Source organism: Chrysemys picta, chromosome 6 (assembly GCF_011386835.1).
Source record: "Chrysemys picta bellii isolate R12L10 chromosome 6, ASM1138683v2, whole genome shotgun sequence".
Lineage (NCBI taxonomy): Eukaryota > Metazoa > Chordata > Testudines > Emydidae > Chrysemys > Chrysemys picta.
The window spans coordinates 16,592,032-16,615,250 of NC_088796.1; the positions used below are offsets into that span (position 1 = coordinate 16,592,032).

The following is a 23,219-nucleotide window of genomic DNA, read 5'->3' on the forward strand; positions in this document are numbered from 1 at the left end:
GGAATATTTGAAATCTTTAGAAAAATTGACTTTTCACTGTAGGAGGATAACTCGCTACCCAGCTAGAGAATGGCTGTTCATCAGGTCCTTACCTCCAGAATGGATGCTGACAATCTCAGATCTCTGTAAATACTGTACAGGAATTCTGCAGTCATCCCCAGGACTATTCATGATCTACTTTCAAATATTTAACCTGTAGGAATTCCTTTTTTATTGCAATTCTGTTTAAAGAGTCTTGGCCCCATCGCAGAACTGCATTAAATGGGCTATTCTAGGGCTAGCATTGAAGTTATGCAAAAGATTTACTTAAACCCTACTTTTTAATATGATTGTGTGGGCACTCTAATAACTATTTCCTATACAAGCCACTATGGAGCCCTTGAACAGAGCTATGGCTGGCGGTATTATAAACAGGGATGTTGGAGATCAGACTATTGGTGATGATTTATAATGTCTGTTTTCATCTAAGACAAATCTATATTTGAGCAACTTCAAAGCAACAGAACCTTTTGGAATCTACAATAAGAATACTGTACAATGCTGCATACAAGCAGTATCCCAGGGTGATTGGGCCCTTGAAGAAGGAATGAGGGGCCGGGATCCAGTGCAGCTGGGATTGATTACCTGCTGCCCAGTTGAGCTCAAGGGAAGGCACCTGGGCCTTATAAAAGAGGAAATGGTGGCAAAGCAAAGTGACTGAGAATTAGAAGACTCTAGGAGTGAGTTTGAGACCCCAGGAAGAAAAGACTTCAGCCAGGTACGGCTGAGTGGCCTGCCAAAATCAGGGAAGAACCAGAAAGGGGAGAAGCTGCAGGAGTGAGTTTGTTTTCAAATTTTATAAATAAATTTGATCTAGAAGGGGAATGTTTAAAGGCCTCTGCACTGGTGGAGTTTATTTAAGGAGTCCTAAAGAGGGTAAACTGAGGCAGGATGCTTACAGAGCAAGCTCTGGCCATGAGGGAGTGCTCAGGAAGTGGCTGCCCTGTTACTATAATTAATGACTTGATCCAGGTTTCTCTGATTGTAATGGGAGCTCAAGAGGGCACCAATATACTATGTGGTGTTTATTCATATAAAATTCTCTCCCATTTTCAAAGAGACAGTTTGATTTTTTTTTAAGACAGTACAAAATTCTGATGAATCTAGTAATCTCAAACTGCAGGCATCTTAAATTTTGTGAAGACAGTGACCACAAAATTACATTAATTACTGTGATAAATGAGAGTGGGGGTAGCTCCCTTTTGTGGACACCCAGGCAGTTAGCTGTAGAATCCCTCTTGATAGTTGTTCTCTACTTGCTTTATCTGTAAAGGGTTAAAAAGTCTCCCTGCATAGGTAAAAGGAAGGGAGTGGACACCTGACCAAAAGAGCCAATGGGAAGGTTAGAACTTTTAAAAAAATTTTGGGGGAAAAAACTTTTCCTTTGTCTCTGTCTGTTGTTCTCCAGAGAGGGGACAGAGCAGAGACAGGGCTAAAACTATGCTGTAAAAAGCTTTGGGCCAGGTATGGAAAATCATCAAATCATACCTAGAAACTACTCATTTGGAACCCCGGATATGTAAGTAGATCAGGAAATGTCTAGGAAGACACGATTAAGTTTATATCTTTTATTTCTTTATGGCTTGTGGACTCCTCTGTGCTAACCCCAAATGCTTTTGTTTTGCTTGTAACCTTTAAGTTGGAACTCAAGAAGCTATCTTGATGCTTAATCCTTGTAATTGCTTTTTTTTTTTTTACCTAGCAAAAAGCCTAAGTTCCAGATGTATTTTCTTTCTTTTTAATAAAATGTACCTTTTTAAAGAACAGGATTAGATTTTTGTGTCCCTAAGAGGTTTGTGCATGTTGTTTAATTAGCTGGTGGCAACAGCTGATTTCCTTTGTTTTCTTTCTCAGCTCTTCCCCAGAGTGGGGGGCGAAAGGGCTTGAGGGGACCCCACTGGAAGGAATTCCCAAGTGCGCCTTCCTGGGTTCCAAAAAAGGGGGGTTTGCACTTGGATGGTGGCAGCATCTACCCATCCAAGATCAGAGAAAAGCTGTAACCTTGGGAGTGTAATACAAGCCTGGAGTGGCCAGTATTAATTATTAAAATCCTTGCGGGCCCCAACCTTCTGCACTCAAAGTGCCAGAGTGGGGAATCAGCCTTGACAATTACATTCTGGAAACTGGATGGTGGAATCACTGCTTATAATATTCACTTTGTTAAACTGAAAGGCTAGAATTTTATTATTCAAATAAGCAAAATTTGGCTGAAAAGACCCTTTCTTGCTAGAGCTTATCCATTCTGGCAGGACAGTCTGGTCTAAAGGGAGCCGTGAATGGTTGAGTGTGACTCTGGTTAAGCCTGCATTGAAAATAAGGATGACTTTTTAGTAAATCTGCATAAATTGTTATGCTTTGGACAGATTCCCTGTAAGAACAACTTTAATACTTCATTGTTGCACCAATGAAGAGCTGCACCCAGAAAATTTCACGGTGAACATCATGGTTCAAAGCATGCTTTGAAGAGTCGACTTACTATTTTCTAAACTGCCTCAGAACTTACTAAATGACCCCATTGCATAGTGTCTGAATGTTCTGACTCTAGACAGAAAAGGACAGGATTACCTACACATTTGATAATCTAAGGATTGGTGGAGCATTAACAAGGGGCTTAGTGCTTTATAAAATAAAAGGAAAAGATAGTCCAGTTTCCAAGCTCATGTTCTAAATGTCCATAATTTCTTATATCGATACTGTGCTACCACAGAAGTGTGTGTATGGGGACTCTGCAAGGCGCTGGCTTTTTGATTCATTTGGTTTAAGCATCCAAAAGTTACCCAGGAGACAGATTTCTGGCACAACTGGCACCATACTGTAGAACTGACTTCTGGAAGAGGTCGGAATGAACAAGGAGTTCAGTGCCTTCACAATGAACTGTAAAGCCTGCTATTTTAACTTCACTTAGTGTTCTCTTAAGTACTGCTCACCGTTCACATTATGATGCAGACAAAAAAAAAATCTCCATAAAGAAGAATGGGGAAATGAAAAACATAACTGTATGTGTTCACTTGAATACCGTTGTGATGGATGTGGTATAAGAACCTAGCCAGAAGATTTGGATGGCTATACGAATTGTATCTGAACTGCTCCAGCCTTCAGAATTAGGCTTGTGAGAACGGACTTTCATGTAAGATTTCTTTTGGTACTTCCTGGTTCTGGAGGTGGAACAGGGTGGTCTGGCCCTTTAAGGGCTGGGAGCTGTCAGTCCTGTTCATTCATCACAACCAGCTGGGAAGGGGTCCGGTGTCTTCTATAAAGGGTGGAGGAAGCACAGTAGGAGGGAGGTGGGCTCCTGCAGTACCCACTGAATCAGCGGGACTGATGGGAAGAGTCTGTCCTCCTTTTCAGCACTAAGTGAGCCTCTGGGAGCTGGAACCAGGGTGGGCAAAGCAGCTGTTTTTGTTTAATGTTTTTCCTAAGTTTTGTGTTTGAAGGCTAAAACTGGGCCTAGAAAGAGACATGGGCGTGGCAGCAAGTCCTTCCTGGGAAGGTGGGAGAGTCAGCCTGAGTGAGGGGAAACTGAGGCCGCAGCCCGCCTGAAACCAGACAGGGTAAGGTGGCCCTGCCACAGGAGGGAAATAGAATTTTTTAATCATGCAGCTGATAAGGAGATCTCTGATTAAAATAATCTGAACGGGAGGCTTCGGCCAAGTGTACTGAAAATGGCTTACGGTTCATATGGGTACAGACTGTGCTTTACAGCTGTGCTAAAAGCATCTCGTGAAACAATTCCTGAAAGCATCAAACCTTGGAGAAGCAAAGATCCTTCGTTCTCGTCTTGTACATTTTGGCATGGACCAGCATAGCAGCTGACACTGTGCCCAGCCTGTCTATAAAGCTATAAATGGCCAATTAACTTGCTGCCTTGAAAACAGTGTGCAGGAGAAAGGGGATGGAGGTGAAAAGCTGGAGTTGAGTTGCACTGCCGCAGTGACTGCTCGCCACGCTCCCTAAAGATCAGCCGTTGCCATTTCATGCTGGATGCAGTGTCGGTTTATTAAATAAGCACATCTTAAAAACATTAGGGCACATATGGCCAATTATTAGGGATATTATAAGTTGTATGTGGTCTTAGCCTACCCTCTAGCTTTCATAGTGGCCAAAAGGTACATTTACCAACCAGCCATCTTTCTCACTTGTGAAGCTGGACCGGAGGGGAAAACATTTCATTGCAACGAACAGCATGACACATTGGCAAACACACAGAGCAGGGCTGCAATCCATCAGTATTGATGTCATGTACATCCTTGTGACGGAATAGGCAGCTCTGTTATATTGTTTTCACTGTGGTTATTGCTCTTTTAACAATCTAGCTCAGCACTCTCTCAAAGCATTCAACATGAACTGACAATAAATGTAACAGATTAAAAAAATGAAAATCATCAGCCTGGTCTAACAATAGAACTGAGGCTGCTGGGAGTTGAAACCATCTAGGACTAATATTCAGCTGAGTGCAGAGAGGAATAGGCAACAGGAGGACAGACCACTTTACAGCTCATTCCATCAGCTCCAAACAGTCACTCCACCCAACATCAGATCCATCGTGGGACAGCTGACACCAGGCGCATGATGTGAAATAGGCTTTTGAATGACACTTAATATAACAAGAATTCCTTAATTTTTTTTTTTCAAATTTGAAAGATTCCATGCTCACAACCACTGTTAACTGCTTTGGTGCTGTCTAGCTTAATAGGCACACAGGAAGAAAAAAATGCATTTATCAGTTATATGTGGTATTGACAAGTGACTGTCCCAACAAAACATTACTGCTGAGTTCCACCGCTGCATAATGCTATGGAGGAGAATCACGGTGAGCATAAACGAACTACTGGCTTGGAGGGGTGAAAGGAGACAGCTCAGCACACACAAAGAATGTAATTCCCGTACAAAACATTGCTGTATGGAGAAGAGTCTAAGACAACCAGAGACAAGCTATTCTGACCACACTTCTGCTCAGCCAGTCCCACTAGTCAGTCTGGGTCACTGATGCTAGGAGAGGGCTCTTAAAAAAGGAGCATAACTAAGTGTTGTCTGTAGTGTAGCTGGTTAGTATAAAGTGTGCCATCTACTGACAAACAAATATGTAGCATTATTTGTAAGTCTGCTAGACAACTACAGCAGAACCCCATTTATCCGAGCCAACTGGGACCAGGGCCAGATCATCAAAAATTCAGATAAGCTAGAGCAGCAGTTCTCAATCTGTGGGTCACAACCCTGTTTTAAGGGGGTTGCCAAGGCTGGCTTAGACTTGCTGGGGCTCAGGGCTGAAGCCAGAGCCCCACTGCCCTGGCCAAAGCCGAAGCCTGAGGGATTTAGCCGTGGGTGGTGGGGTTCAGGTTATAGACCCCCTGCGTGGGACTGAAGCCCTTGGGCTTTGGCTTCGACCCCTTCCCCACCCAGGCCAATGGGGCTTTGGCTCCCCCACCCGGGGCAGCGGGAAGCAGGTGGACTAAGGCTTGGGTCCCCCTTCCTGGGGTCACATAGTAATTTTTGTTGTCAGGGGGGGTCGCAGTGCAATGAAGTCTGAGAACTACTGAGCTAGAGAATGGGAAAGTGCGGGGCTGCAGTGCCATCTAGTGGCTACAGGAGAGATCTCCCGCTTCTGCACCTGTGTGCGCTGGTTGTTCGGTTAATATGGAGAGCCGGATAATGGAGGGTCGGATAAATGGGGTTGGACTATAGTTATGCTCTACAGAATGCTTCCTGCCTGGGGGCAGTGGAGTGCCATTTAAAGTGTCTGTGTAGGGCGAGGAGGGCGAGAGTCACCTGACCACCACCCCCAGCAAGGACCCCCTACACCTGCTCCTTGCCAGAAGCCTCAGCCCTTGAGAGAGCCCCTCCCATCAGCCCCTGCCTTACCCCACCCCACTCCTTACCTTACCCCTCCCTGCTGATGAGCCTCACCCTTGGGTGACAGGTCCTGGTTCCCGGCGCTGGGAGCTGCTGGGGTTTTGGCAGCCGGCAGGTGAGGGCCTGGCTCCCTGAACATGCAGAGGGGGACCCAGGCACCAGCTGCGACGTGTGTGGCCACTAGTTACAAGATGGGTGTACGTGAAGTTCTACGTGCCTCACAAAAAAGAAAAAAATAGGGCTGCCACCTGCCTGGTTTTTGACCGGCCGAGCAGGTTTTACTAGTCTCTTGCCCGTCAAGAGATGTAATTTGCCTATCTAACTGTGTGAAAGTGGTCAGGACATGGCCTGGGTGCCCCTCCCTGTCTCCAAGCTGTGCTGACTACCGTTCTTCACATCTTACACACTGTCCTGTGCTTTGAGCAGCATGGAGCCTAACCACCCAAGGGGAAACTGATTCTTAGCAAACATCCTCTCTCCCACAGCAGCTGACATGCAAGAAGGAGTGCATGTGCTGTTTGGTTCTTTAGGATGGTACTGCATGACCCTGGCTCAGCTCTGGCCAGCTCTACTGGCAGGTGGAGAGGGGATTGGAGCCAGGGCACCACCTCCCTTCTTACTTTGGGGTGACTTGTGCCTTCAGGAGCACCAGAACAGTCCCTATGCATCCCTAAATGCAGGGGGATGCAATCGTGTGTTGCAGGGGGGAGAGGAAGCCTCCTTGTACCCTTATCCCTTCACCCCATACAATGAGCAGACATAATTGGTAGCTGCAACTGGGGTCGTCTGCCCCGGAAGGGTAGTGCTGCCTAGGGGTCAGCTCATCTTTCACATGGCATGACCCTTTTTGTGTGTGTGTGTGTGTGTGTGTGTGTGTGTGTGTGTGTGTGTGTGTGTGTGTGTGTGTGTGTGTGTGTGTGTGTGTGTGTGTGTAAGGACTTGGAAGATAATAATAGAGAGGACGTGGCCATGGGAATAAGTGGTGGTTGGGGAAGAAATCCTGTAATTGTTTCTTGAAGGGCCCAGGGCCAGGAGCCTTGCAGAGGGAGTGGTGCAAGGCTCCCCTCTCACCCAACCAGTTGGGGTGAGCTTTAAGGAAGAGGATCAGTCTATATGCTGCCTGTCGTCCTCCCTCACAGCTGGGCAGCCGCAAGCATGAAAAGGCCAGCCTGGGAACTCGCTGAGCTTAAGGACTGACTGGGGAACAGGGGCCAGCTGAGGGTGATGTTGGCTAAGGCCCTACCGCTCGCTAACTTACAGCCCAGCTCCAAGGAGGAGAGTGTGACCCTTTGAAGGCCAACCCCAGCTCGCAGAAAGGGGCTGGGGGTCTCCTGAACAGGGGTGAGGGCTCATCAGGCCTCTTCCATGACCCCAAAGCTGTGTGACCTGGGGCCACTAACAAAGTGACGTTTTGTAGATGTCCTGAGCACACATTGAAAGCACATAGTGAAAAGGGGTTTGAAATACTATATAGCCCCTAGCTGGTACTACTGTAGATCCAGCTATTAAAAATTGTTTTCTAGCTCTTAAAACTAATTTTTGGCTCAGCAGTACAATCACAATAATTAGCAGCCTGTTATTGAGTGAGGCAGTTAGGGTTGGGGTCAGATTGTAGCCACAAAATGTGTTGTGTTATCTATGTTCTTTCAGGCCAGTGAGGGCTAAATGAAGGGCCTGCAGTTCTCGCAACTTTATACTTTGATTTTTCTCCTCCTGGTGCAAAGCCAACGGGCCCAGTTGTCAGCAGGTGGGATTGAACCTGGGATCTCTGAAGCTTAGTGTATGAGCCTCTACTGCATACCAAGGCTGTAGCAGACTCAATCTCTAAATGGTTTAGGTGCCATTAGTGGACAGAGCCCCACACCGAGCAGGCCTGGGTTACACTGGCACCATTGATCCTATACAGAGCTACATGTTAGGCAAGATGCCAAGCCAAATAAACTGGTATCCGAGGTCAATACCTCTTGGTGCAGTTCTATAATCACACCTCCTTATCTGAAGCAATCCATAGCTGACCACCAGGTGGGAGTGGGCCTTGCATTTTGGTGGGATTACCATCGCCAGGTGTGGGGGGAAGCGGCATGCTCAGAAAGAGGAACACTAGAAACGTTTATAGGGGATGCACGTACTCCAGTCGGCCGGTCCGTACAGGCACCATTTCTTCACGGGCAGAACGCAATCACTATTTTGCACCACTTGTCCCCTTTCCCCTTCACCCTCCTACTTAAAGTTTATGGCAAATCCAATTTTGATCACTAAACTTTGGAGGATTTTTTTCTTCGTTTTGCATCTACTCTGCACAAACAACCGAGGCACTGACTGTGGCAGACCAGACAAAGTTGGTTAAAATGATTCTCCATTTCCAGCTCACTCCTGCATAGTACACAGCACGGGCTACTATCATGGGGCACAGTCCCCAACATTCCCTCCCTCCCCGCAGGGGGACCCTGTAGGTGCATTGCACCTCCCGTTCTTTGAATCACGTATGCAGACTAAATTGGTTGAAAACACAAAGCTCCTCTGTGGGGTCTGATTTATTAGCTCTGGGGGAGGGGCCTGATAGCTCAGTCTATATCTCTTGATCCTGTGCTCTCTTCCTCCTTCCTTAAGCCCATATGACTAAGGGCACTGGATACTCAGAGAATCGGGTAGTGGGATGCTAAGCTTTCCATCATTAAGTCACCAGATCCAGATCTAGTACACATTGGAGCCAAAGAATGTTATTGACATCGGATCAGTAGTCCATATAAAATGAGTTGAATGGACTCAGACAAGTTCTGGGGGCCTAGTGTTCACCGCCGAATTGAGAAAGCCCTAGCAGCCTACAAGTTGATGCCTATGTTAGCAATCTTAGCATGGTGATCAATACTGAATAGGCCAGGGAGAATTAATGACGCTTTCATTCCTAGATGCCAGGGGCTTTGAAGCAGGGTTGGGGCAGTGCGAGGGCACTTGTGCCATGGTGTGTGGATAAATTAGTCTCCAGAAATGTCTAAGAAACTTGGGAGAACACTCATGGGAAAAAGCATAAAGCAGTTCAGAGATGCTACATGGTTCACTTATTCAATCACCTGCATCTGTCCTTCCTGGGAGGACAGGGAAGTAGGAATAGATCTTTTTTGTGTGTGTGTGATAGCAGCAAACCGAAGGGAAACAATCCTGGGTTAAGAGCAACAGAGGGTCCTGTGGCACCTTTAAGACTAACCGAAGTATTGGGAGCATAAGCTTTCGTGGGTAAGAACCTCACTTCTTCAGATGCCAGTAACAATCCTGTGTTATTTATCCATACTGGACTGTAAAGGCTGCAGCTGTAGCAAAATAAGGCAATTACTGCACTCACTTGGGTGCTTCTACCTTTAATACGGAGTACTTCCCATCTGGAAATCTCAGTGGGTTACAGAGGTTGAGGTAATTTCATTTCCCACTTTCTACAGAGGCAGGAACTGAATGGCAGAGGGAGATGACTTGCTCAAGATCATACAGCACATCAGTGGGCAAATGAGGCATGGAACCCAAGTCTAACTGACTTGCAGTCCCTGGCCACTGGCCAATGCTGTCTCCATGCTCTGACCACCCCCACCTCTGTCTAATGGGTCTCTTATTTAAAATGTTTGCTCTGAGAGTGCACGGCTACATTCTGACCCCGCATTCCTCTCTCCCACTGGAGTGAAAGGAGGTTGTGCCTGAGGATGGAGTGCAGGGTCAGGGTTCTCTGCAGAGCACTGCCGGTGACAGCGTGTTTGCATGACATCATTGCCAGGCCCAGCAAGGCGGAGGCCACTGTAAAAATGCGAACTTGTCTCAGACTGAATCAAAATGTGGAAATGTCGTTCTATGAGCCCCTGAGCAACTAAGCTGTCTAATCACAGAGCGACATCCATTGAACATATGGAGGGGACAGCAGAGAGCATTTATTTAAATTACTCCTAGCCTGTGGCTTTTCAGAGTTCAGATAGAGTGCAAATCTTAATCACTGTCCATACGGAATAGCTCTCATAAAGTAAAGCTGGGAAAGACCAGTTAGCTCCTGTAGTCCCTCTCCTTGCCAGTGCAGGAGCGTTCCCTGCAGCATGTACTTCAGTGCTCTTACGTGAGGTTTCCATTGGGGAGCACAGCCCTCTCACAGCATAGCGGTTTCCAGTGACAGTCAGTCAAAATTTTCCCCATCCTTAATTTCATCCCATAACTGGGAATTGTTTCCCCTTGGATGACACGAAATAATTCCTCTTTCCATAGGCGCCAACTTCCCCTGTTTTTCGTGGGTACTCGATACCCCCTCTACCCCCAGCCCCATCCCTTCCATGAGGCCAGCCCCTGCCCTGCCCGAGGCCAGCCCCTTCCCCAAAGTCCCTGCCCCAACTCTGCCCCCTCCCTGCCCCCATTCCAACCCCTTCCCCAAATCCCCGTCTCTTCCCCGCCTCCTCCCCTGCCCCCGGAGCGTGCAAACAGCTGTTTGGCGGCAGCTGGACGGGAAGCGCTGGGAGGTAGGCGAAGGAGTGGGGATGCGGTGCACTCTGGGGAGGGGAGGTGGGGCAGCAGGGCTGCCGGCGGTGCTTCAACCCTGGAGCACCCACGGAGTCGGTGCCTATGCCTCTTTCCTTGGTGTTTGCATCTTTCAGGTACCCTGTTACCATGTCCCTCCCTTCCTGCTCGCATACATACTGCATACATACATCGTGCCCTTAATCTTCCCTTCTGACTCATGTTTTCTAGCCCTCTGGATCACCTTTGATGCCTTTTTCTGAACTCCCTCCAGTTTCAGTATCTTTACGATAAGAAGGTGCCCAGACTCTCCTTTCACCTATCATTTTGCTCTTTTAGCCCCCAACCATACTATAAATCGACAGCTAACTTTCCTATCTGGCAATAACTACTTTTCTATTTCAAAATATTCCAGGAGTGGTCACACTAAAGCCCTGGTGAAGAACTGCTGGATAACATGTCTGGTTTTGGTGCATGAGAGAAAATGACAACTGCCGCTATCATCATGCTGGACAGGACAGTACAGTGGATAAAGGGATTTAATGGGTATATTTTAGCAAAACCATTTCAACAAGCATTTTGAAAGCCTGATCCTGCACTGTTTGCACCTGGGTAACGCCCACGGTTCTCAGTAGGAGGTTTGTATGCAGAAAGACTGTAGCCAAGATTTTCAGAAGTAAGGGGCCCCCAGCAACTCACATTGTAAATCAGGCCACTTATTTGGGTGCCTAAATATGGAGCCTAGTCTAAAAATCTTGGCTGGTCATATTGTAGCTATGGGAATGTTTTGTTACCAGCCTGAAACTCTCACAAGAAGCCCAGGTGGGGCCTTGGGGAGTCTGCACCGCTCTGTGGCAAAGTATTGTCTCCCCCGCTCTTCACCCCCCCCCCCCCCAGCCAGGTGCAATGTAGCAGGTTCTACTCCCTTTTTTGCTTTGAATTTCGCAGTTTGCACGTATTAGGGAAATGAGCCCAGCGCAAACTGAAACTACGCATGGGCTCAGGCAGCAAAACGCAGGCCCAGTTTTGAACCCATCACATTTCAGGAGTGTCTGGATCTGGAGTGTTGGTTCATTTCATAACTTGCAACATTTGTATCTGGATTTGGATTTCAAACACCCTCCAAGTTTAGGGGCACCCAGATCTGGAGGCTTGGTTGGGGGTCAGTCTGTTAGTAGCTGTAGTACTTATTTGCAGTCTGGTACTGCCAACAGCATGCTAGGGGCTTCCCACATTCCTGTGGAGACCTAGTCCCTGTCCCAGAGAGATTCCGTTCTAAGCAAGACCTTCCAGGCTAAGAGAGCCCCAAAGCAGCAAATTTCAGCCAGCTGTTGTGCATGTAATCTCGAAAACCATCTTGATACGGTACAGGCTCTAATCATATTTCAAAGCATTTGACAGTCTTTAATGTAGTTATCCTCAATACCTGGAATGTGGGAAGTACTGTTATCCCCACTCTTACAGATGGGGCAGAGAAAGGCTAGGTGACTTGCCCCAAGTCACATAAAAAGTCTGTGGCAGAGCATGGGATTGGACCCAGGTCTCCTAATTCCTAGAGTAGGGCCCTAGCCACTGGACAATCCTTCCAGCTTCAACAGGAGTGTTCATATTTGGCCTTCCCCCGAGCATTGCAAGACAGGTTATTTGACAGATGACACTGCATTTACTGTGTATATTATTCTTTTAGCACACAGCAGCCAGGTAATGATATGCTTCAACAGTCATGCTAAGTGTCAATTGAAAATTTGCTGAGAATGGGAAAATGCAGTATCTGTGTTCTGTTACTGAAAGCTGCTCAAAACGCAACCCTTACTTATGAAGCAACAGGATTGTCCCTGGGCCGGACGCACACATAGGCAATTAGGATGCACATACTGCAGTATCAACTTGAAACAAGAATATCTGAAGTTGTGGGCAGAGGGTCTCTGAGGCAGGCCTGAGTGCTGGAGGCCGGTTGAATCAGAAAGGTGTCTGGGAGGCTGGATGTGCAGGAACACATCATTCTAGAGCATGCTCCTCTTAGTGAGCTACAAGAAATGTTACTGTCAGCACTGGAGGGCAATTTTCTCCCACTCACTGAACAGGTGGGAAGAGGAACCGCGCGTCTCAGTTGAGATTACAGGTGGCAAATCTTAGCCCTAAGTAATGCAGCTGCTGATGTGAGGTGGGGAATGATTGCCCTCTGCTGGTGATCTGGTGTAAGTTATGACTTTTACTCCACTGCCTACTCTTGACTGAAAACCCAAAGGCCAAACCCACATGGGAGACGTCTTAAACAGATGCTTAGGAACACTCACTATCAAGGGGAAAGGCCTGCACATGCACTTATTTTTCTTCCTTTTATTTGTTTATCACTTGTGATGTGCAGAAGAACTGAAGGGTGAGAATGTGGTTGGTGTTGGGACATTGGGGCTCACCTGGGGGGGTGAGAAATACAACTGAGGCAGATCTGTGTATGGTGAGCAGAAACCACAGCTCTGACCCTGGGAGGTGCTAAATGTGCTCCACTCCTGCTGAATGAAGTAGGAGGGCATTCAGTGTCTTGCAGATTTGGACCCCATGGGTCCAATCCAACAATGTGCTTTAGCACATCCGTATTACTCTAAGCATGGCAGCAGACCTTCTGAAGCACAGGGGTAATTCCATTGATTTTTAAGCTGGGCATGTGAGTGCTTTGATGCATTGGGGGACACTGGATCAGTATCCGAGTCCTCTGAAGTTGGAACAGGAAGGGAAATGTAGCTTCTAATGGAGATATCCCATCTCCTAGAACTGGAAGGGACCTTGAAAGGTCATTGACTCTAGCCCCCTGCCTTCACTAGCGGGACCAAGTATTGATTTTGCCCCAGATCCCTAAATGGCCCCCTCAAGGATTGAACTCACAACCCTGGGTTTAGCAGGCCAATGCTCAAACCACTGAGCTATCCCTCCCCGCAGCTTGATCTTACATAGTACAGGAGCAGAAGCCTGCATATATTAACACTAGCGTTAATAACTGCTGTATTTAACAAAACCTAAATGCCTGGTCCCAGCTCTGTGAGAGTATCTCAAAGCTTTCTGATAAGAAAAGGCAGTGAAAAAGCTCTTCCTGTGTGAAACTCAGCTGTTAGACTATGCTGGCTGAATTCACTGGCTTCTGTCCTGTTTAAAATCTAGGAAAGCTGTGTGATCCCTTCCAGAGTAACTCTGTTTGAAACATCCCGTGCTGTTAAGTGCCTTATTTATGGAGAGAAGCATGTGCTCTATTGGTCTGAGCCTACAGCAAGGAGTGAAGACCCTCTGAATTTTAACCCAGATCTCTCACTGATTCCCTTACTTCTCTGTTGCAGTTTCCCCATAGGGATAAAACATATAACTAGCTCACAGGGACATGGTGAGAATTCATCAATGGTTGAAAAGTGCTACATATCATTGTAAGTGTTCTTTGGGCCTTTTCTATGCAGTGGTTAACAGAAGGGGAATGTCTGTGTGGAATGCTGACAGCTGCTCTGTTAGAAGGTTCAGAGACTATAATGGGGTTCAAAAAGAACTAGATAAGTTCATGGAGGATAGGTGCATCAATGGCTATTAGCCAGGATGGGCAGGAATGATGTCCCTAGCATGTGTTTACCAGAAGCTGAGAATGGGTGACAGGGGATGGATCACTTGATGATTACCTGTTCTGTTCATTCCTCTGGGGCACCTGGCATTGGCCATTGTCAGAAGACAGGATACTGGGCTAGATGGATCTTTGGTCTGACCCAGTATGGCTGTTCTTATGTAGAGAGCTGCAGCATGTAGTCTAGGGAAGCTGCACAGAATGACAGAGGAAGTGACTCTAATGAACTGAGTTGGCATTCCCCTCCCAATGTCGTCAATGGAGTGGATAATCCCTGCTGCCGAGGGCTGCTCCAGTTTGCACAATTCTAAACAAGTGCTTCAGGGTACACGCCCACCTCTAGCTCAAGGGAGTCAGGAAGAAGTGAGAGATTGCCCCACCCGGCTATCTCTGCTTCACACTCAATAACTGCCTCTCTGTCAGCTTTTCCCATCTGTAAAATGAGGACAATAATACTTTTGACTAATGCAGTCTGAGGATTTAAAATGCAAAGCACTATATAAGTGTGAAGTGTTATTTTTCCAGCTTGAGAATAAATACAGGACAGTCTTCTCTTAGTATATTTTTCATACACCCTTTTCCTTTCTTCTTCACCAACCCCTTTGTACACCATCTCTTGAAAGGGGAGCTTTCAAATATCGATATATCTCAAGGAAGGTCAATATCATTATACCCATTCTACAGATGGAGAAAGTGAGACAAAGGAGCCAAAGTGACTTACCCCACATCACCTAGTAAACGCAGGAGAGAGCTGGGACTAGAACTCAGGTTTTGTGTGAATCCCAGTCCAGTGAGCAATCCACTAGGCTACACTACCTTCCCCTTTCCTTTGTAGGAAACAAAGATGCTCAGCACTGTACAGGGTTGGGTTCCTTGTCTTTCAAGATCTGATAGGCAGACAATGAGACTTTCTACTGGACCAACAAATAAAATGAGAGTCCCTTTTTGCCTTGATAATTCTGGCATATTACACCTTGAAGGACTTTTGAGCTTTCATGGGATTGATTACTTTCAAGGGTCAATATAACTAGGAAGAAAAAGAAACCACTTAGGGGCTCCTTTCCCATCCCATTACATCTCGCCCGTCCTTGGTCTCAGCTGTGAATAGTGAGTATTCTCTCATGTGCTTTTTCTGAGTGAGCCTGTCACTCCTGTCCAGAGATGGAGCTCTGATGTAATGGTACCTAGGACGACCACATTCGTATTCTGCAGTTCATATGCACAGGCCCTTTTATACGCAGAGGGAGAGAGGGCTATATAGTAGTTCCTGGGCTTTAAATCTTTTTTTTTTTTTTAAATGGAGATATCCCATCTCCTAGAACTGGAAGGGACCTTGAAAGGTCATCGAGTCCAGCCCCCTGCCTTCACTAGCAGGACCAAGTACTGATTTTGCCCCAGATCCCTAAGTGGCCCCCTCAAGGATTGAACTCACAACCCTGGTTTAGCAGGCCAATGCTCAAACCACTGAGCTATCCCTCCCCCTATGCTACCTTATTAAACAACATTGAAAGTGTCATGCTTTGCCCTGAGTTACACCCCAAGCAAACCCCTAAAGTCAATGGCATTGCAAGGAGTGTAAATCAATATGAATTTGGCCCCAACTTGCTACTGGGCTTAGTCTCCGCTTTAATCAAGTGATGTAAAAGAATGAAAATCATAAGCTACCATATACCAAATGACCAGGAGAGGGCAGTCATCCCCCTCTCTACCATCTGCATTTTTTAATGCAGTAAAAATTAACGGTCTAAGAATCACATATACTTAACTCAGAAACAAGTTTTCTTTCCATAGCTTCAGTGGGTGGAAAAAGGCCTTCCAGCGCAGGTGTTACTACCTGCAGATCATCAAATTATTAATAGTATTAATTTTATTGCAGCAGTTTCCACTGGCTTCTAGGCACTTTCCAGAAGCGGCTAAAGACACTGGGCCTGATTTTTAAGAGGTGCTGGGCCCCAAAAATTCCAACTGAAGTTAACAAGCAAAGTGATCAAAGTTACATACTTGTTCTTCTTTTATGGCAAAAGATGTTATATTAAGCACACCAAGGGCTGGATTCACAAGGGGCATTTAATTGTCTAACTGCCCCGTTAGGTGCCTAAGGCCTACATTTAGGCACCACCGGCATTCACAGAACCACCACTCAGCTGCTGCCTAACGTCCGTTGGCACCTCTTTCCACTCATAAAGTCCCCTAAGTTTCTGCCAATGGATATGTGCAAAGTCCTGACACCACCAACCTGCTAGGCACCTACACTCATAGAATTGTAGGACTGGAGGGGACCTCAAGAGGTCATCTAATCCAGTCCCCCGCACTCATGACCTAACACACCTATGCCCCAGTGGAATTCTTAAGCTAGGCATTCCCCTGCCTATCTTGCCTGCAGGTGTGCGCTGAGCACGCCCGCCTTAACAAAAGACAGATAGCAGCAGGGCTTCCCCCTTATACCAAATAGTCGAGGCACTGATCTAGCATGGGTGAGAAACCTGCGTTTAAAGTCTCCCTCTTTTTTGTAAAGCACATTTACAGCAGCGACTGGAATGCCGGTCTCCCACCTCCCCACTGAGTGCTCTAACTGCTGGCCTATCATAACATTCCCATTCTCTTGCTGGCCCAATGAATATTTATGTATTACATACAGCATGGAACATCTTCAAGCAACATTCCCCAATAGGCTGGTGGTTAGAGCATTTATGTGGGGTGAAGTTGCTGCTCTGAATCATGCAAAGTGTCAATTTGAACCTGCATCTGGAACCTCCCAGGGAGTGCCCTAACCACTGGGCTATTGGCGGAGGGCATCAGCACTCCTTCCAATAGTAATCATTCAAACTTTCCCAAAATACTCAAAGCCACGGGTGGGAGAGGATGGACAAGTAAATGTGAAGTTTGTAAACCAAACAGGTTCTGAGATGTGACAGGCCAAAAACAGCTTAGGAGACTTGCACCAAAGTGAAACATACCTCTGATTTTTTTTAAACACTCATCTGTCAAGAACTCCATGTCAAATTCCCATCAAATTTAACCCCCCAAATCCTCCTGTGGCAGAAGATCACACATGATCCATTTTAAGCAAAGTAATTTTGTTTTGGCAACGTTACAGGGCAGTCAAACTCTAATGAGCACATAATGAAAAGGCAGTTACCACCTTTACCATGCAGTTTCTGCTGCAGTTCCACATTATACATGAGAAAGGAAATTAGCGTTATCTCTAGCTATCATGATTAGGCTGGTTTTAAAATCTATGAGGACGGGGCTAACCAGGGGACTGCTTAAACCTCAACCCATTTGGCTGAGCAGGAACAGTGAAGGATGTGACTGTTACCAAAGGATGGTAACTTTCGCCATTTGGTGTTTGTTCTTTGCTCAGAGATAAAATGGCTTGTTTGTCCTTTCACCTGCCTATATCTAAACAGTAAGACTTCTTCCTTAGATTTGGATGTAGATAAAAGTTCATGTATCTGTGCTAAAGACAGTCTCTTGTTCACTTCTATATTTTTACTGCAGCTTTTCAATAACTGTAAAGAAGTAGTATTATTTTACAATTTTCTCTGGTTTGTCCTTTGTGTTCTGAGTGACGCCTGGCTGTAATACCGTGGGGCGAAAGATTGTGAGCCAGATTCTGCTCTTCAGGGTACTGATATGAAACTCAGTGTAACACATTACGTGTAGGTGGTATGTACAAATCATCAGGCTCTCTGTTATGAGGGATATTTATGATTGTGGATTTTGAGGCAGCGCGGCCTAGTGGAAAGAGCACTGGGCTGGGAGTCAGGAGGCCTGGATACTATCTCTGGACCTCAAGTGAACAGTAGGGAGATGGCTTTTACCTCTGTATATTGCAGTATGAGACTGATGCTGGAATACTGCATCTGGTTCTGGGGTCCATATTTTTAAAAGGATGTTGGAAAATGGGCAAGGATACAGAAAAGAGCCACGAAAATGATTCAAGAGCCTGAGAAAATGCCTTAGTGTGCACACTTCTAACAGTGAGGTGATTAAGCATTGGAATGGACAACCAATGGAAGAGGTGGATTCTCCATCTCTGGATGTTTTCATATCAAGACCGGGATGCCTTTTTAGAAGATATGCTTTAGTCAAACATTAGTTATTGGGCTCAACGCAGGGGTACTTCAATGAAATTCTAGCGTTTCTGATATAGAGGACGTCAGACTAGATAATCTAATGCAGTGGTTCTCAACCAGGGGTATGTGTACTCCTGAGGGTACACAGAGGTCTTCCGGGGGTACATCAACTCATCTAGATATTTGCCTAGTTTTACAACAGGCTACATAAAAAGCACTAGTGAAATCATAGAATCATAGAATATCTGGGTTGGAAGGGACCTCGGGAGGTCATCTAGTCCAACCCCCTGCTCAAAGCAGGACCAATCCCCAACTAAATCATCCCAGTGCAAACTAAAATTTCATACAGACAATGACTTGTTTATACTGCTCTAAATACTATATACTGAAATGTATGTACAATATTTATATTCCAATTGATTTATTTGATAATTACATGGTAAAAATGAGAAAGTAAGCAATTTTTCAGTAATCGTGTGTGTGACACTTTTGTATTTTTATGTCTGTATTTGTAAGCAAGTCGTTTTTAAGTGAGGTGAAACTTTGGGGTACGCAAGACAACTCAGACTCCTGAAAGGGGTACAATAATCTGGAAAGGTTGAAAGCCACTGATCTAATGGTCCCTTCTGGCTTTAAATTGTCAGCATGGATCTATGAGCTGTGAAATTGAGAGGGGCTAGTCCTCTGAAGACCAAATGGGTTTGAGATGTCTGGTCAGCTGGGATGAAAGAGTCCAGAATGTATTGATGCCTAAGGGGCCAGTAAGTCTCTGGCAATAATAAAGCTAATGCCACCACCATCACAGAAGCCAAAATAAGCTACTGGGCTGAGCACAAAACATGAGCTCAAAAGCGATAGAGGGGGACTATTTCTTTCATTATATACAATTTAGAAAATCACATAAACATAGCAATGATTTAATGAGTTATGTGGGGCATCACCAGTGCAGCCTGCGTTCAATATATGAACGAAACAGCAGCCCTTACTCCTCTCTTCTATGAAGAGTTTTTGCTGTGAGTTTTAGACCCCCAGACCTGCCACATCTCACTAACTGGAGATGAAGGCTTGGCTGCGAGGATGGTGTTGCCAGGAAGGCTTTTGCTTCCTTGACCATGGGATGCTGTTCCAGGAAGAAGGGCTGCTAAGCAGAGATGGGCTCCACCTCTGGAAGAAGGGGAAGAACATATCTGGCTACAGACTGGCTAACCTTGTGAGAAGAGCTTTAAACTAGGTTCGACGGGGGCAGGTGACAGGTAAGTCAAGAACTTGGAGACCTGGGAGAAGGGTTGGAATCTGTGGGGAGCATGGGCTGTTATAGCAGGGATGAGGGAGAGACAAGAGAGAACGTAGGGGGGAAATCAAATCAGTATCTTAGTTGTCTGTATACTAATGCACGACGTACGGGGAATAAGCAGGAAGAACTGGAAATGCTAGTTAATAAACACAACTATGACACTTGGCGGGATAATACACATGACTAGAATATTGGTATAGAAGGGTACAGCTTGCTCAGGAAGGACAGGCTGGGGGAAAAGGGAGGAGGTTTGTCTTATATATTACAAATGTATATAATTGGATTGAGATTGAGATGGAAATAGGAGACAGACTTGTTGAAAGTCTCTGGGTAAGGATAAAAGGGGTAAAAAACAAATGTGATGTCATGGTAGGGGTCTACTACAGACCACCTAACCAGGAAGAAGACAAGGTTGAGGCTTTTTTTAAACAACTAACAAAGTCATCCAAAACACAGGACTTGATGGTGATGGGGGACTTCAACTATCCAGACATCTGTTGGGAAAATAATAGTATAGCAGGGCACAGATTATGCAACAAGTTCTCAGAATGCACCGGAGACAATTTTTTAGTTCAGAAGGTGGAAAAAGCTACTAGGGGAGAGGCTGTTTTGATTTTGACAAACAGGAAGGAACTGGTTGAGAATTTGAAAGTGGAAGGCAGCTTAGGTGAACGTGATCATGAAATAGTAGAGTTCATGATTCTAAAGAAAGGTAGGAGGGAAAACAGCACAATAAAGATAATGGATTTCAAGAAGGCAGACTTTAGCAAATTACAGGAGTGGGGAGATAAGATAAAATGTGATGAGGTTCAACAAGGACAAGTGCAGAGTCCTGCACTTAGGAAGAAAGAATCCCATGCACCGCTACAGGCTGGGGACCGACTGTCTAAGCAGCAGTTCTGCAGAAAAGTACCTGGGGATTACAGTGGATGAGAAGCTGGATATGAGTCAGCAGTGCGCCCTCGTTGCCAAAAAGGCCAACGGCATATTGGGCTGTATTAGTAGGAGCATTGCCAGCAGATCAAGGGAAGTGATTATTCCCCTCTATTTGACACTGGTGAGTATTGCTTCCAGTTCTGGTCCTCTCCCTCCAACCCCCCCACTACAGAAGGGATGTGGACAAATTGGAGAGAGTCCAGCAGAGGGCAAATGATTAGGGGGCTGGGACTTACAAGGAGAGGCTGAGGGAACTGGGGTTATTTAGTCTGCAGAAAAGAAGAGTGAGGGGGGATTTGATAGCAGCCTTCAACTACCTGAAGGGGGGATTCCAAAGAGGATGGAGCTAGGCTGTTCTCAATGGTGGCAGATGACAGAACAAGAAGCAATGGTCTCAAGTTGTAGTGGGGGAGGTCTAGGTTGGATATTAGGAAACACTGTTTCACTAGGAGGGTGGTGAAGCGCTGGAATGGGTTACCTAGGGAGGTGGTGGAATCTCCATCCTTAGAGGTTTTTAAGGCCCGGCTTGACAAAGCCTTGGCTGGGATGATTTAGTTGGTGTTGGTCCTGGTCCTGCTTTAAGCAGGGGGTTGGACTAGATGACCTCCTGAGGTCTCTTCCAACCCTAATACTCTATGATTCTATGATCCCAAGAGAAGCAAGTCTAAGGGGAAAAACAGTTCGAGTTGGCAGTTTTTCAAGGAGACATTATTAAGGGCACAAGAGCAAACTATCCCATTGCGTAGGAAAGATAGGAAGTATGGCAAGAGACCACCCTGGCTTAATGATCTGAAACTTCAAAAGGATTCCAAATTACAAAGGATGACTATAAACAAATAACAGAAGTATGTAGGGATAACATTAGAAAGACCAAAGCATGAAACAAGATTAAACTAGCTAGAGACATAAAGGGCAACAAGAAAACATTCTACAAATACATTAGAAGCAAGAGGAAGACCAAGGACAGGGTAGGCCTATTACTCAATGGGGGGGGACGGATGGACGGACAATAACAGAAAATGTGGATATGGCAGAAAAGTGCTAAATTACTTTTTTTCAGTTTTCACCAAAAAGGACAGTAGTGATTTGATGTCTGACACAGTGAATGCCAATGAAAATGAGGTGATCAGAAGCTAAAATAGGGAAAGAACAAGTTAAAAATTACTTAGACTAGTTAGATGTCTTCAAGTCACCAGGGCCTGATAAAATACAGCCTAGAATACTCAAAGAGCTGGCTGAGGAAATATCTGAGCCATTACCAATTATATTTGAAAAATCATGGAAGATGGGAGAGATTCCAGAGGACTGGAAAAGGGCAAATATAGTGCCCATCTATAAAAAGGGAAATAAGGACAACCCAGGAATTACAGACTAGTCAGCTTAACTTCAGTACCCAGAAAGATAATGTTTGCATATTGATTGCTTAATTATTTGCTCCACCTAGAAGATAATAAAGTGATAAGTAACAGTCAGCATGGAGTTGTCAAGAACAAATAATGTCAAACCAACATAATTGCTTTCTTTGACAGGGTAACAAGCATTGTGGATAGGGGGGAAGTGATAGATGTTTATATCTTGACTTCAGTAAGGCTTTTGATACTGTCTCATATGACCTTCTCATAAACCAACTAGGGAAATACAACCTAAATGAAACTACTATAAGGTGGGTGCACAACTGGTTGGACAACTGTTCCCAGACAATAGTTATCAGTGATTCACAGTCAAGCTGGAAGGGCATATCGACTGGGGTCCCACAGGGATCAATTCTGTGTCTGGTTCTGTTCAATATCTTCATCAATGATTTAGATAATGGCATAGAGAGTACACTTATAAAGTTTGTGGACAATACCAAGTCTGGAGAGGTTGCAAGTGCTTTGGAGGATAGGATTAAAATTCAAAATGATCTGGACAAACTGGAGAGATGGTCTGAAGTAAATAGGATGAAATTCAATACAGACAAATGCAAAAGTATTCCTATAAAAGGAAGGAACAATCAGTTGCACACATACAAAATGGGAAATGACTGCCTAGGAAGGCGTACTGCAGAAAGGGATCTGGGGGTCATAGTGGATCACAAGCTAAATATGAGTCAACATTGTAGCACTGTTGCAAAAAAAAGGAAATAGCATTTTGGGATGAATTAGCAGGAGTGTTGTAAGCAAGACACAAGAAGTAATTCTTCTGCTCTACTCCACGCTGTTTAGGCCTCAACTGGAGTATTGTGTCCAGTTCTGGGTGCCACATTTCAGGAAAGATGTGGACAAATTGTAGACGGTCCAGAGAAGGGCAACAAAAATGATTAAAGGTCTGGAAAACATGACCTGTGAGGGAAGATTGAAAAAATTGGGTTTGTTTAGTCTGGAGAAGAGAAGACTGAGAGGGGACATAACAATTTTCAAGTACATAAAAGTTTTGATACAAGGAGGATGGAGAAAAATTATCCTCCTTTACCTCTAAGGATAGGACAAGAAGCAATGGGCTTAAATTGCAGCAAAGGCGGTTTAAGTTGGACATTAGGAAAAAGTTCCTGTCAAGGTGGCTAAGCACTGGAATAAATTGCCCAGGGAGGTTGTGGAATCTCCATCATTGGAGATTTTTAAGAGCAGGTTAGACAAACACCTGTCAGGGATGGTCTAGCTTAGTAAATGAGTAAGTAAGTAATTTTTCAGTAATAGTGTGCTGTGACACTTGTATTTCTATGTCTGATTTTGTAAGCAAGTAGTTTTTGAGTGAGGTGAAACTTGGCGGTACGCAAAACAAATCAGACTCCTATAAGGGGTACAGTAGTCTGGAATGGTTGAGAGTCATTGGTCTAGATAATACTTGTCCTGCCATGACTGCAGGGGACTGGACTAGATGACCTCTTGAGGTCCCTTCCAGTCCTACGATTCTATGATTCTTCTTGGATTAATTTCAAGACCGTTTTTAAAGAATCACCCCC

General features: G+C 45.3%; 1 long non-coding RNA gene across 1 annotated transcript in view; it reads right to left on the reverse strand.

Moving 5' to 3' along the window:
• LOC135984200 (uncharacterized) overlaps positions 1-1,430 on the reverse strand; it is a 48,433-nt gene extending 47,003 nt beyond the window's left edge. The window contains exon 1 of the long non-coding RNA XR_010602094.1: positions 1,211-1,430. This is a non-coding gene — a long non-coding RNA (uncharacterized LOC135984200). The remainder of the gene's footprint in view (positions 1-1,210) is intronic.
• Between the last annotated feature and the right edge of the window lie 21,789 nt (positions 1,431-23,219).